The 13,977-nt window shown below is 40.9% G+C and overlaps 1 protein-coding gene across 7 annotated transcripts in view; it reads right to left on the reverse strand.

Moving 5' to 3' along the window:
* Positions 1-13,977, reverse strand: part of WDFY3 (WD repeat and FYVE domain containing 3) — a 183,248-nt gene that overhangs the window by 139,525 nt on the left and 29,746 nt on the right. For all 7 annotated transcript variants that reach the window (XM_010576267.1, XM_010576249.1, XM_010576232.1 and 4 more), the window contains exons 2-3: positions 6,463-6,613; positions 4,646-4,740 (exon numbers count right to left, since the gene is read on the reverse strand). The gene's annotated coding sequence lies outside the window, so the exon portion shown is untranslated. The remainder of the gene's footprint in view (positions 1-4,645; positions 4,741-6,462; positions 6,614-13,977) is intronic.

Consider the following 13,977-nt stretch of genomic DNA (forward strand, 5'->3'; position numbering starts at 1 on the left):
GGGGAAGGGCCCTCTCCCTAAAAGCCACTGCCAGCCCATCGCTAGTAAACATCCTTCCGGCAGTCAGGAGGACCTCTGGAGCTTTGCGCCGCCATCCCCCAGCGCCGGCTGTACCAGCGCGCAGGCTGGTTTGATTGTGGAGCACAGCTGGTCCCTCCTGGCAAGCACAGGGATGCAGGCAGGAACTGCGAAGCTGAAGGGAAGGGATTCCTCCTTCTGCCTTACAATACCCAGGCCACAATAACTGGTAACAGCTGCTTTACAAAAATAAATCAGAATCACACAAGCAGCCAAATGAGATGAAAAACTGCATAAAGACATCTGGTCTGCAACACAGTCACTGCAAATGAGAATGATGTATCACAGCTTACAAATGAATTTGTAAGACAGCATTTTTCCTACTTTTCTTATCTCATAGAAAAGTAAATTTGTTTACATTTCAGTTACAATAGAACTAATTATTCTGGAAAAATAAAAGGAGTACAAGAGACACTTCTTAGCAGAATCTAGATCAGATGCAACGTAGGTAGGTTTTCCCAACTTTAACTTTTCTGCTTTTTTTTTCTTCCACCACCTTGAACAGTTATTCCTGCATCTACAGGAACATGTCTTTGAGATTTCTCCCAGGCAGCTTTTTGAAGTTATAATCAAACAAGAGAAAGCTCTAAACCTAGGTTTACTGAGCCTCCAGTTTGTTTCAATGCATGGGACCTAGAGTCTTTCCATGGGACTGCCTAAGGCTTGCCTTTCAAAGACTATCACTTACTAGTAGTAGTAGCTCTTCCAGTACTCTCTATTTTGGATGTAAGATGGGGCACGAAAACATTCACAGCATTTTTGCTATTCCAATTACACCACTGGTGCACCAGGTCTCTGCTGCTAAGGTGTATGTATTATCAACTTAATTTGTAGTTTTGCTAGAAAAACATTTGCTAGGATACCAAAGAGCAAGAGCCATACTCCAAGAAGTCAGGAAAACAGCAGTAGGGAGTACAGAACCAGAGAGCAGCATCTCCACAGAATTAACCTCAATAGAGACAATTTTTTTCCCTTGCTATGTTTCACATCCATAAGAGACTATGGCATCACCAACAGACGGGAACATATCAAAGGGAGTTTCAGGCGTTACTCTATCACTAGCAAAAATAATTGATCCAGTGTGAAATATTGGTGCTTACCTCTAAGGAACCAGCAAATTAATCTTTCACAATAACCTGACAACTATGGGGAGTGCACTGTGTACGCAAAAGCACAGCACGCAAACATCCCTTTCTATCACAGGTAGCTTAAAACACGACAGTATGTCAGACTTCTCTAACACTATCCCAGATGACAATTACTCCCATATTTCATATCTTATTCCACAAAAGCTCTTAAATATGGTCACTTCTCCCTACTCGTACATTTTCTCTCTATGGCAGACTAAAGGAACTACTACAAATAAACAAGCATTAGACCAAAGTCCTGAAAGGAAAAAAGGCTTGAGGTGCTGAGGGAAGCACTGATATCTCCTCCAGCAACCTAGCAGAAAGAAAACTAAAGTTATTTTTGCCTCATGTATATCTTCAACAAGCCAAATAATAATCCACATCATGAACACCTCAAGCACTGCTTCTCCCTGCGCGCGCCCCCCCCTCCTTCCTGAACCTCACACAACCACTCAGACAGCAGCATGTTTTGGACTGTGCATACAGAAATGCAAAAAGAGGGGCTGCAGGAGCAGCCTGCTTTCAGAGTCCAGACAAGCTGCTGTAGCTGCATTACAGTGACCAAACAGAGGGAGGCAGCCCTACTGTCAGCTGCCTAACTGGATCTGTTGCTATGCCATCGGTGGAAAGACAGGGAGGAGACACTGCTAGAAGCCTGCAAGAGCAGCTGCCTATTCCACATTGCCTAACCTCCTGTTCCCCTCCGGCACAAGAAAAAAACCCTGGGACTTTCCAAGAGTGTTGCTAACCTTCCACATGTGTAACTCTGCGGTGTCTTAAGACCTCAAATCCAGATACACCATTTTTTAAGGTAACAACCGTTTCCATTCAAGTACTAGGTTTCAGCGCTGTGATTGTACTAAAGGATAGGAAAGTACCACAAACAAAAGTGTTCGAAGAGGCCCTCCAACTCAGTAAGCTCAATATACTTAGGCTATGTACACTGACTGAGTTACTATGGTATAGCCAATAAACATCATGTGAGTCAGGTCAAACGAACACATGCAAACACTTAACTTACCCCAATTACAAAGTCAAACACCTTAATATAAACTCTTGGTGGTGCCCATACCGCCTACTCCCAAACTGACATCATCTGCACATTTTGTAAGCAGACTCTACTCCACCACCTAAATCATGGATGCCATTATTGATAAATCCAGGCACAGCAAGCTAGTAAGGAAGCCTACTTCAAATGCCTTTCCAGGTGATCCTGAATCCCTGTTAAATACTCCTCTGAACCATTTTTAATAAATTTTGCTCCTGCAGTACAGTGATTTAAGGAAGATCCCATTTAAAAAAAATAAAAATCACTACATGTATTACATTCAAATGAACCTTCAAAACCTTATACGCTTCAAGTTGTATCACTTCTATCCCTCCCTCCCTTATGAATCCAATTCGTCTGTCAAGGAAGCAAACTAATTGGCTTGATATAACCTCCTCCTTGACAAATTCATGTTGGTTGGCTGTCTTCCCTTATCTCATTATCTTCTATGTGTTTATAAACTGCATCATGACTTTTACTATTGTCCATGTAGCTGCAGACAAGTCATGCCACAGCTGGAAAGAAACTCAACATGGCCTCACAGAGAGTCCAATCAAGTCAAATACAGCAGGCTCAGGTCAGAAAGGAATATAACGACAGCAGCGCTAAACCCAAGCTAATAAGCTCTGCCAGTTCTTGCATGTCCTTGGAACTGGAAGAACAGGATGCATAAAGTGCCAAGGAAGTATTTCCTACATAAGTATCTGAACAGCAGATCATGATACTAATAAAACAGTCTTCACAGGTTCACAAAACAGTCCGCATTCAACAGTCTGCTCGTCAGATTGCTTTTACTAAGTCAAGAGTGAGACTAACAAGAGAGAAGAGCCCTTCATCTTTTTTTATTCCCCATAAAGTAGAATATATTTTAAAAAAAAAATCTAAACACAATAGGTTAAAGGGAGCAAGGTATTTTCTATGAAAGTAAAAAAAGGTGTATTTCTATCAGACCCCTTGTGGACAGAATTATTTTTTTGTTAATGAATAAAACATTGGAGACTAAAGCAGCAGCACAGAGCTAGAATGAAAGCACTGATGTTGGAATGCAGGATTTCATACGGAAGGATGTGTTGTGGCGGTTTTGTCTTTGTGTGCTTTTGTCAAAGTAGAAGTGACACCTCCCCTTGAACATTTTACAACCCTCAGTTTTATACCAGGTAAGATAAAGATGGTGTTAACATATGAATAACTAAAGCTCTCCATAAGAAATGGCACCACTTACAAGAACAGTTGTTAAGCACTACATGCCACAGAGCTACATCAACCAGCATTTCCTTGTAGTAACGGGTCTTTTTCCACTGGATCAACCCTTCACTTTTTGTGTCTGTGATGCATTGCAGCATTTTTTCCACCCTGTTTTTTTTCTTTTTGCTCCAAAAGGGTCTGTATGTTAAAGGCTGTCCTAGCAAAGCTTGGACATTACTATTCAGTAGCCACACCACACACAGCTATGCTTTTAAAGTAAGCTAACAAAGATTAGAAATCCTTTACAGTAACCAGACAGGTTTAATAGATTTTAACTCAACTGCTGCTATGGAAATGCAGTTGCTTAGAAGCACTTCAACATGCCTACCTCTTCTACCCCCCTGCCCCATCAGATTTTACTTGCTACATTCATTTTTCATCAGCAAAACAAAGCACTACTGAATTTCATAGTTATGAGAGCTTTTTTGACTTCACTAGTCAAGAAGAAATCAATCCGGTGATAAAGCCACTTAATCTTCTTTAGCTTCACAAAAAATGCAAAAGTAGACTAGATTGAATATTCTACTTGCAAGAAGCTGCCTCTTGTAGGCCATAATATTTGTAGCAGGACTATACAGCTACTGGGAAAAACACTTACAGCAAGTAGTCTACCCAGCTTGTACATAATCCAAAGAAACTATAATACATAACTGAAATGCAAGTCACTCGAGGCAAAAGTGGAGATAACATTACCTTTGTGTGGATACCGAATGGACCTCTCGTAGCCTGTCATTCTACTGAAAAGAGTATTATTCTCTCAAAGTAAAAATAAGAGACTTGAAAAACTCAAAAAAAAAATCATGTGTTATGATCTCATTTATTATGATCACTCTCACCTTTTTTTTTTTTAAGCCTATCAAAGAAAACCTCCACATTTAATGCAGCTTGACTCTGAGCATGCATCACGCCACACAACTTTCCGTGAACACCCAGCTATGTATTTCTACAGCATCTACACAGACAAACAAAACCCTAAATTTTGTTTGGGTAGGGTGATTTTAAACTGACCACATTCTGACAGTGCCTGAATTAACTCTCTGTGACAGGCAAATGAACTGCTTCACACAGAATTTATTGAAATGTGCACCAATTACAAATCAAAAGGCAATTTCTACAAAAGCTCTTAAGCATCCACATCACTAACCTCTACAGCATTCTTGGCATCAGGGCAAACAGCTTCAAGAAAACAGGGCCCATTCCTTTCTGAGGTTTCTCTTCAACACCAAAGCTGTTCTTTCACTAGGTAAAGTAAAAGGGAAAAAGGTTAGAATATAAATGTGACAATAAAATCACAGTTTTGCCACTTTGAAATGGAAGAGAAGAGCAGTCACTCCTATGACAACTGAACTTTCACAAACCTAAGAAATCTTTTAAATAATTCCTGGAAAAGGAGTTGTAGCAAACAAGAAATCGACACACAGCATTAAGCTTAAACAAGCATTATCTTCCCAATTAAATGATACTCACTGAGAGCACATGAATTACTACAAGAGTTACTATAAAGTGCAAGCCCAGTAATTAATGCACTGACAGCCTGTGATCAGCAAGTGCATCCCTCCGAGGAACTAAGTGATTTCTCATCATTACAGCATGGGAGTAAGAACTAAGCTGCATTGACCCCAACCCAGCTGAGCAACACTGAAGCTACTGAAAGTGCGTAGCTTTCCCTAGCCTCTCCCCTAGTTTTTCTGCCTCTTTTTTCAGAGTTATAAAATGCTTATCTTAAATTTGCAAGTGGACACACACAAGCCAACAAGGGGCACTGAGTTTGAGCTCACTTCAGCATGACTCCACAAATCCATCACGATGAGATTCTCCAGCTAACCCAAGGCAGGTGGCAGAGGCAGCAAAAACAGCACTATTCACTGTTGGACCTGGCAAACAACTAAGTACCTCAGTGAAATGCTGCACCTCGGTTAATTAGCCATGAGATGGCAGACCATTATTTTACCTCTCATTCCCAGTAAGACCCATTCGGCACTAGTGGTAGTTCAGGTGTTCCTACACTACGGTGCACTACGCAGTACACGCATACCTAAAGTAACTGGGTAAGCTTTATAATACAATTCACATTGTTTGTTGTTTTATTATTTTGTATATTAAAAGGAGCAGGGAAGATTTGGGGGGGGGGGGGAATTGACACAGGTCAAAAAAAAGCAGCATAGTATCAGGTACCTTAGAAAGGCTTTGTGAGAGAGATGGCACTAACATGACAAACTTGCTCAGAGAGATGTTGCAGTGCTTAATAATAATAAAACATTTTCTTACAATGTTGTTGCATGCACTAAACACTTAAGTAATGCACCGGCAAGTGCCAGAGTTCAGCATTAACAGCTAAAGCAAGAAGTTGTCTTCTAACTCCATCCTCCATGACCATAAAATCCTCTGCTACTCCTGAGACAGGGAAGTGAAGTCAATTAACAAAGTACGCCATTTGAGACTCTCGGGAGGTTTTAAACTATGTTTGTTTTGTTGTAAGACTAAGGGCCCTTGCTTGTTGAGTGAAGCCTGCTTTTAGAAAGAACACTGATATTTTAATCTAGGAAATTGGTAAAGGCATCTGAGCAACAAACTAGAAAAATATACCAACGCCCCTCAGTACACAGGATGACAGGCTAGCGAGTTTGATTTCTAGAGGGATCCCTCCACACAGGCACTTCATGCGCTCACCCCACTAGCATTCTCAACAGCATCTTTGCTACTCCAACTCACCTACCTCTCCCACCCACAGGCCACACAGCATCCGCTTACAATTATTTTCTCAGGAGATTAGCTCCAGCGATCTACCTGCTGTGGTCACCCTAACTAAAATAAGCTAGATAAACTCGGACCAGCAGATATCCTAGAAGCCGGCCTCATGTGTTGCTGCATCCATGCCCATGATGCATATCATATGCAGTATCTTAGATGCTGCTTTGCCAGTGCGAAAGTCCAGGTTCATACCAGGCCTGGGTGACATACTGCAGGCCCGTGCTGCCACGCAGAATCATCAAGCCCAGGGAACCACCCTACAGTATCCTTGCCTTATTCAACGCGACGTGCCCATGGAAAGCCTTCATCCTCCACTTCTACCCATCTTGTGTCCCCTCACTTCCATCTCATCGTCATGCAACTGTTCGTGGGGAAAAATAATGAGTCAGCAGCCAGTACCAAATACTCTGTGTGCACAGCACTTGAAACAGTAGAAACTGGACCGCGAAACTCAGAAATGCAAGCAGTAGGGTGAGCACTTTTATTTTTACCTCTATAGAAGCAAGTTAAATATTTAAACTAAGAGGATAAACAAATGGCCCTTTTGTGATAGGAACAGTTACTGGGACTAGCGTGGCAGTAAACCTCAACACACATAGGGAATTGTAGTTTCTGCTACCTTCAACTGCATTTCACTCTATTAAGAATTTTATTACATCACCAACAACCTCTCAGGTTCAAAACGATAGATTTTTATTTTTAAATACAGACAATGGAAGTCTCAGGTAGGGGTTCCAAATCAGATCAGACCGCAATTAAGCCAAACTTAATTAACACTTACTATATTTGCAAAGCTCAAATGACCAGTTACACTGCAAGTACTCAAAACCCACAAGCTTACTTGAGCAGAAATCAAAGGGTAGTATCAGCATCTTCTCCAGCCAAAATTGTAAAAAACACCCTGAGGAAGTGAAACCCTGAAGACAGCTTGCAACCTTCTTTCATATGCTTTCTTTATTTGGTCTAACAGAAACTAGGTACAGTAACAAGAATGAACATTGTGGGAGCACCAAGGAACCATGCCTCCAACCTGGTCTTTTGGGACCTGAACCACCTAGTTTATCTATATTCCCACAGTACACCTGGAATGCCTTGTCTAAGTCTTGACTCCCCCACATTTACCCTACTTCCTTATTTTAAGTTTGTTAGGGTCATAATGGCTTGAGAAATACTTCATCAAAAGCATCTGCACAAAATGAGTTGTTTTGACTCGCAGTTTCAAAACCAATTAACACGAGGCGGGGCAGGAGGTGCTGTTTAAACATAGTTAACAAGAACTAAAGCCTTCCTTGGTGCCAAAACCAAACCACTCCTACTCTACTTACATCACCCAATCTTTAGTATTGCCCAAGCTTAAATTCTCCCTGTGGTTATCAGCTGAGTTACCAAAAGTGGCTGCAAAGCCAATAGCACACCCCTTTTATACTATAGCAATGAGAAAAAGGAAGTTTTCAACCTTGAATATCCCGGAAGACTGACATCCTCCAAAGAAATATAACTAAGCTAAGTAACAACAAAGCTTAGTTTTGAACCCAGTGGTCACAAACAGCAAAACTCTGGAAGCACCCAAGACAGTTCAAGCAACACCAGTCTCCTGCATCCCCCAGCCCACTGAAGGCTCGGAAGCATCCCAAGCAGAAATGGCAGCTAGTGTATGTCCTCCAACTACGCTACACTTGGACAAAACCCCTGCTGCAAGTTCTGAGAAAGGACAACCCTTTCTGGTCAGTGCCAAGGGGGTGGCATAGCTTGGTTACCTCCCACTTAATTGAGTCTCTGCTGTAAAGGAGAAATGCCTCTGGGAAATACACTGGTATGTTAAACACTGAAAATAAACCCCTTCCTCTTTGTGCCTGAGGAAAGGATCTCTGGTTTCCAAACAATCAATACACAAAATTTACCTTTCCTAGAAGATTTCTTGGGCCATTCACCCTCTCTCCATCTGACCTAGGTTCCTGACCCTCCACAGGGACAATGGACCTCCTGGTGGCACACAGGCACATAAGGGACTCCATGGCTGCACTGCCTACAGGCTTCCTTACCCATCTCTGTCCACTGAAAGGGTGCAGAAAGGGCAGACTGCAACTTTCCAGACATGCAGTGAGAAGACATGTGGCACCTTGCTCTCTGGCTAATGGCTTTCCCATCTGCAAATACCACACTATCCAGAGGCTGCTGAAACCCATAATGGAAGAGAAGCGTAGCGAAGAACCAAAGTACCCATTTTGTATTAGGTGTCTTCTCATGACCATTCCAGAAGCATATCAAGTGGCAATTACCTCATGAAAAAGTAAAAGACAAGTAACAAACATAACAAAGAGTTGCCATGTTTCCACTTGCTGTGCAAAACAAATACCTGCATGATTTCTCATCCACCAGAATACATCTGCACTGATGTACAAGTGTCATGTACAGCGTGTGATTCAGCAGACGCCAGCACAACTGAGAAGCCATGCTGCCAGCTCCCAGCATTGAGTCACTTCATTTTCATGACCCACCACTGAACTCTGGCAGCAGCCACATCTATTATTTTCCAGAAATCAAGTGTCATTCAGAAAACAAGTTTCAGTCACCAAAAACACCCCCACCCATGGCTTACATAAAGCTCCCTGCTGCACTGAAGGGCCTCCTTTGGTTCAGAGTTAGAACATGTCATTTGCAACTATTTTTTCAAAACATAGTATTAGGGTGGCCAGCTTGAGCGTGACCAATAAAAAAACTAAGTGACACTTCACAGCTGTTACCATCAAGCTTAACAGACATTCTCTTTTTCAGACAAGTCCCAGTCTACAGGCATTTCTGGAAGAGTTTATTTATGTAGCTTGTATAATTATAAAAGATTATAAAAAATATTTTTCCATCAGATAAATAAAAGCTTTTGTTTTTAACTGCATAATACACTGGGTCAATATATATATTATAACTGCACTTTTTTATTATAAACATTTTTTGTTAAGATAAACAATATAGTCAACTGAAATTTGACTACTGCTTATCCAAACATTCTTCTTCAGAATTGATGCTGATAAGTTTAAATCAATTTCTAATACTATGTATGTATGATCTGAATAATTTCTCTTAGCTGCCATTACTTCTTTGACCTTGTCATTTAAGTAATTTGCTTGCTCCAAAATAAAACGTTTGCGCTCCTGCATCCCACCAGGTATTCCAAGAGGGGTTTTAGTTAGGTGTCTATTTTTATTTTGACTATCTCAGTACTTCTAGGCACTGTTTCTACAGTTTAACAAATCAAATAGAATTTGATTGCTACCCTCACCAGCCATCCCACAAAAAGTGCTGAATAACAAATCTCAGCAATGACAAACCAATTGGTTCCTGCAAAGCAGCAAATTGATGAAGTAACACCATAAAAATCTGCTTTTTTGTACATCTCATTTCTGAAAAAGAAATACAAATGCTATGCAGACTTCCAACTCAACTGCATTCCCCTCATTTAAGATATTTTGCAAGTATTCCCCTGTAGATAAACTACGTTTATCAAGTTTACACATACCATACTGGTGCCACAAAATATTAAAAAAATGAAAGCCCTAAAACAGCATCAGGTTTCTTCTGTGCTACACACCACAGGTATTCAACAGAAAACTATTCAGACCTAACTAGCCATTTTCCTACCCGTTTCCATGTCTTGCAAAGTTACAAAACCCACTTACATGTTCTATCAGAGAGAAGTCAAGGAAGACATTACATACAAAGAAAACGCACATCAGTGGGAGCTGAACAAGGCATTGATGTTGAAGCCCAAAACAGTTGTTGCTAGGAATTACAGTAATTGAGTGCTAGTACTTATTCCATGTTTGACAGAGATAAAATCCTGCTTCTAACTGAAAGAAATCAAAGGGATTATAAACATTACGTGACCCAAGTCCAATTCCTGCCTTTTCTAAGTAGAGATGTGTGCTTAGCACACATTCTCTAGATCACTGGTGCACTTCCAGATGCACTACAAGGGACATGAAGACAAAGCCCATCTTTAGCCAGTTGAGGCAAGAGATCAGGACCATATACCAGCAAGAACTGATATCTGAATTCATACTATTTCTGCTGTACATAGAATGTGAGAAAAGAAATACAAATTTAGGCAATACCTAAAGGAGGGGGAAAAAGGGGGATGAAGAAAGAGGGGTGTGGGGAAAGGGGGAGGGAGTAAAAAGGAAGATATCCCACTCTGTGAGACAAGGTGCCATGTCCCATGCCAACCCTCAAAACATAGACACCTTCACACTCAACAGGAAAGGGGAAGACCCTCACAAAAGGGGTCATAATGACAGATCATTACAGCTACCTTACTAGATACTTAGCAGAGCTATAAGCAATGAAACTACAGAACCCTTGACAGATATCTCAAGCACCATGTGCTCCAATGCCTTTCAGACAATAGTCCCTTCTTACTCTGAAAGATTCTAGTCTTTAATGGGTTGCATTTCAGCCAGATTCTTCTCAACATAGCAAAGCGCTAAGATATATATGCAAAGTGCCAACCAGGTACAATAAAAGGAGACATCACCCTAGAGAAACTGCTCGAGCTGCAGCTGCATTCACATCTCCTCCAGAAGCATCCTATACACAGAGAGGCAGAATACCAGAAAAGAACTTCAACAATTTGGCACTGGGTAGAATTTAAAAGCAAGGAAAGTTGAACACCAACAACTCAAGCTTTTTTTAAAGCAAGACAATGAAAGTCAAGGAATAAATCTAGTCTCATTTACTGCAGGCAAACTCTGTTGGAGAGCCCAAGTCTTGCTTCAGTGTTGCCGCAGTCATTTGGAAGAGTCAGGAAGACTCAACGCAACCCCTGATTTCTACGCCACTGAAAAGAAGTGCTCCATAAACTGTGCATTTATGTTAAGTCAAGGCCAAAATTAGACTGAAAAAGGAACAAGAAAATTATCCTACACACCTGATGTTACTTCACTCTTTAATTACTTCCTAATTAAATTTGCATGTGTCATGGTTTAACCCCAGCTGGCAACTAAGCACCACGCAGCCTCTCACTCACTTCCCCCTCCACCCAGTGGAATGGGGGAGAAAATTGAAAAAAGTAAAACTCGTGGGTTGAGATAAAGACAGTTTAATAGGCCAGAAAGGAAGAAAATAATGCTGATGATGATAATAATAATGGTGATAATAATAAAGAACAATAACAATAATAAAAGAATTAGAATATACAAAGCAAGTGATGCACAATGCAATTGCTCACCACTTGTTGACTGATGCCCAGTTAGTTCCTGAGCAGCGATCCACCCCCCTCCTCGGCCAACTCCCCCCAGTTTATATACTGGACATGACATCACATAGTACGGATTATCCCTTTGGCCAGTTTGGGTCAGCTGTCCTGGCTGTGTCCCCTCCCAACTTCTTGTGCCCCTCCAGCCTTCTTGCTGGCTGGGCATGAGAAGCTGAAAAGTCCTTGACTTAGTCTAAACACTAAGCAACAACTGAAAACATCAGTGTGTTATCAACATTCTTCTCATACTGAACCCAAAACATAGCACTATACCAGCTACTGGAAAGAAAATTAACTCTATCCCAGCCAAAACCAGGACAACATAATAGTAGATATTATCAAAGCGTAAGTTGATGCTCCAAATGGAACTAAATGTTAATTCCCCCTCCAAATGAACCATCAAAATCATGTACATTTAAATAGGTTAGTAAAATTTATTTCAAGTTGTCTTCAGAATATTCTCATCTACTGTACTCAATCCTCAATTTACAAAAGTCTTTGCCAAGGATGCACTAATCCACAATCACCCATAAACAGTGTTCTGCTCTTCACTGCAAAGAAATGTGCTTCTTGTAGAAATAAATCACTATCTGTCAGCATTAATCTCAAGATGCTCTCTACATAGATATGCTGAACTGACTTGCAGGTTACCTGTGACATAAAATTTTATTAATTGCTTGATAAGAAGCATTATCTTTTTACATAGAGGTTTTCCAATTAAGTAATTGGGTCTTAGTGTTACAGCACTATGATTCCTATCATAGAAATACTGGATGTTGTTTACATGTAAGTACAGAATGATATAGGCTGGAAGGCGTTTATGAAGGTCACGCGGCCTACCCTTTGCTCAGCACAGGGTCAGCTTAGATCAGGTTGCTCAGAGGTCTGGGTGAGTTCTGAGCATCTCCAAGGGTGGAAATCTCATTAACTCTTTGAGAAACCAACACCAGTGCTTGACTACCTTCATGGTGTAAGTTTCTATCCTAGTTGTAATTTACCTTGTTGCTGCTTACATCCAGTGCCTCTCATCTCTGTGCATCTCCAAGAGAATAAGGATAGTCAAGCTTTCTACAGTGGTCATCTCTTCTAAAATAAAGATTTGTCACCATGTACATACTTTGTAAGTTGATCAAATATCAAAAGACAGGGCCCTTAATCAGATCAGTCAAATACACATTCAAATAGTGAGTCCGTATTGTTTATACAAGTTATTATTTTATTTATGAAAGAATAAAATAAACCTTCGTGAACACACATAATATTTTCCTTCATCAAATCAGAAACAAAAACTAGAACAATAGAGAGGGGTTCTCTGTTTATTTCAGGAAGCTACTCCTTTAGCTCTCCACAGGAATGAGTAAAACCCTCTAGATACAGAGACAAACCCTGATTATCTAAATCACTGGTATCTAAAATTCTGAAATCCAAAGGTCAGATACTTCCCTGGAGGACAGATGTTCTGGCACTCCTGGTGAAGAGATCAGCTGCCCTGATAATATTTGGAGGTTTACAACACAATTTTAAGTACTATGTTCAATTGCCTTGGTGGTGGGGCATGGTTATTTTTTTCTTTTACGACGAGAAGTGCGTAAGTTGTTCCTAATAATACACTCAAAAGTAAATAAAGATTTTTTCCCTCTCAATTAGTTCTACATGCTAGCTTGCTCAATATAGCTACACCCACTGATGTTATATTGCATAATGTAATCAATATATCACTATGCTATCCCTGTCATTAATTCCAAGCTCATATTCATTTTTATTTAATTAATCACAAAGTTACAATTTCCTAACAAGGACTGAAGGCTGACCTATATTAAAAGGTGCCACAGGCTACTGGCAAACCAAAGACAAAGCCAGTCTTTTCACAGCACTGCATGGTGGGAGGACAAGAGACAACAGGCATAAATTGATACAAGAGACATTCAGACTGAATATAAAAAGAAGCTTTTTTTTCTCCCTACTGAGGACACAGAGGCACTGGAATGGGGCCCAGAGAGACTGTGTTGTCTCCAGCCTTGGAGGTTTTCAAGACACATAGAATCATAGAATCATTTAGGTTGGAAAAGACCTTCAAGATCATCGAGTCTAACCATCAACCATGCCCACTAAACCATGTCCTGAAGTACCCCATCTACTCGCTTTTTGAATACCTCCAGGGATGGCGACTCAACCACTTCCCTGGACAGCCTATTCCAATGTCTGACAACCCTCTCAGTAAAAAAATTTTTCCTAATACCTAACCTAAACCTCCCTTGCCACAACTTGAGGCCATTTCCTCTTGTCCTATAACCAGCCACCTGACAGAAGAGACTAACACCCACCTCACTACAACCCCCTTTCACGTAGTTGTAGAGAGCGATAAGGTCTCCCCTCAGCCTCCTCTTCTCTAGACTAAACAGCCCCAGTTCCCTCAGCTGCTCCTCATAAGACTTGTGCTCCAGGCCCTTCACCAACTTCGTTGCCCTTTTCTGGAC

Source organism: Haliaeetus leucocephalus, unplaced genomic scaffold (genome assembly GCF_000737465.1).
Source record: "Haliaeetus leucocephalus isolate CR32 unplaced genomic scaffold, Haliaeetus_leucocephalus-4.0 Scaffold21, whole genome shotgun sequence".
Classification (NCBI taxonomy): Eukaryota; Metazoa; Chordata; class Aves; order Accipitriformes; family Accipitridae; genus Haliaeetus; species Haliaeetus leucocephalus.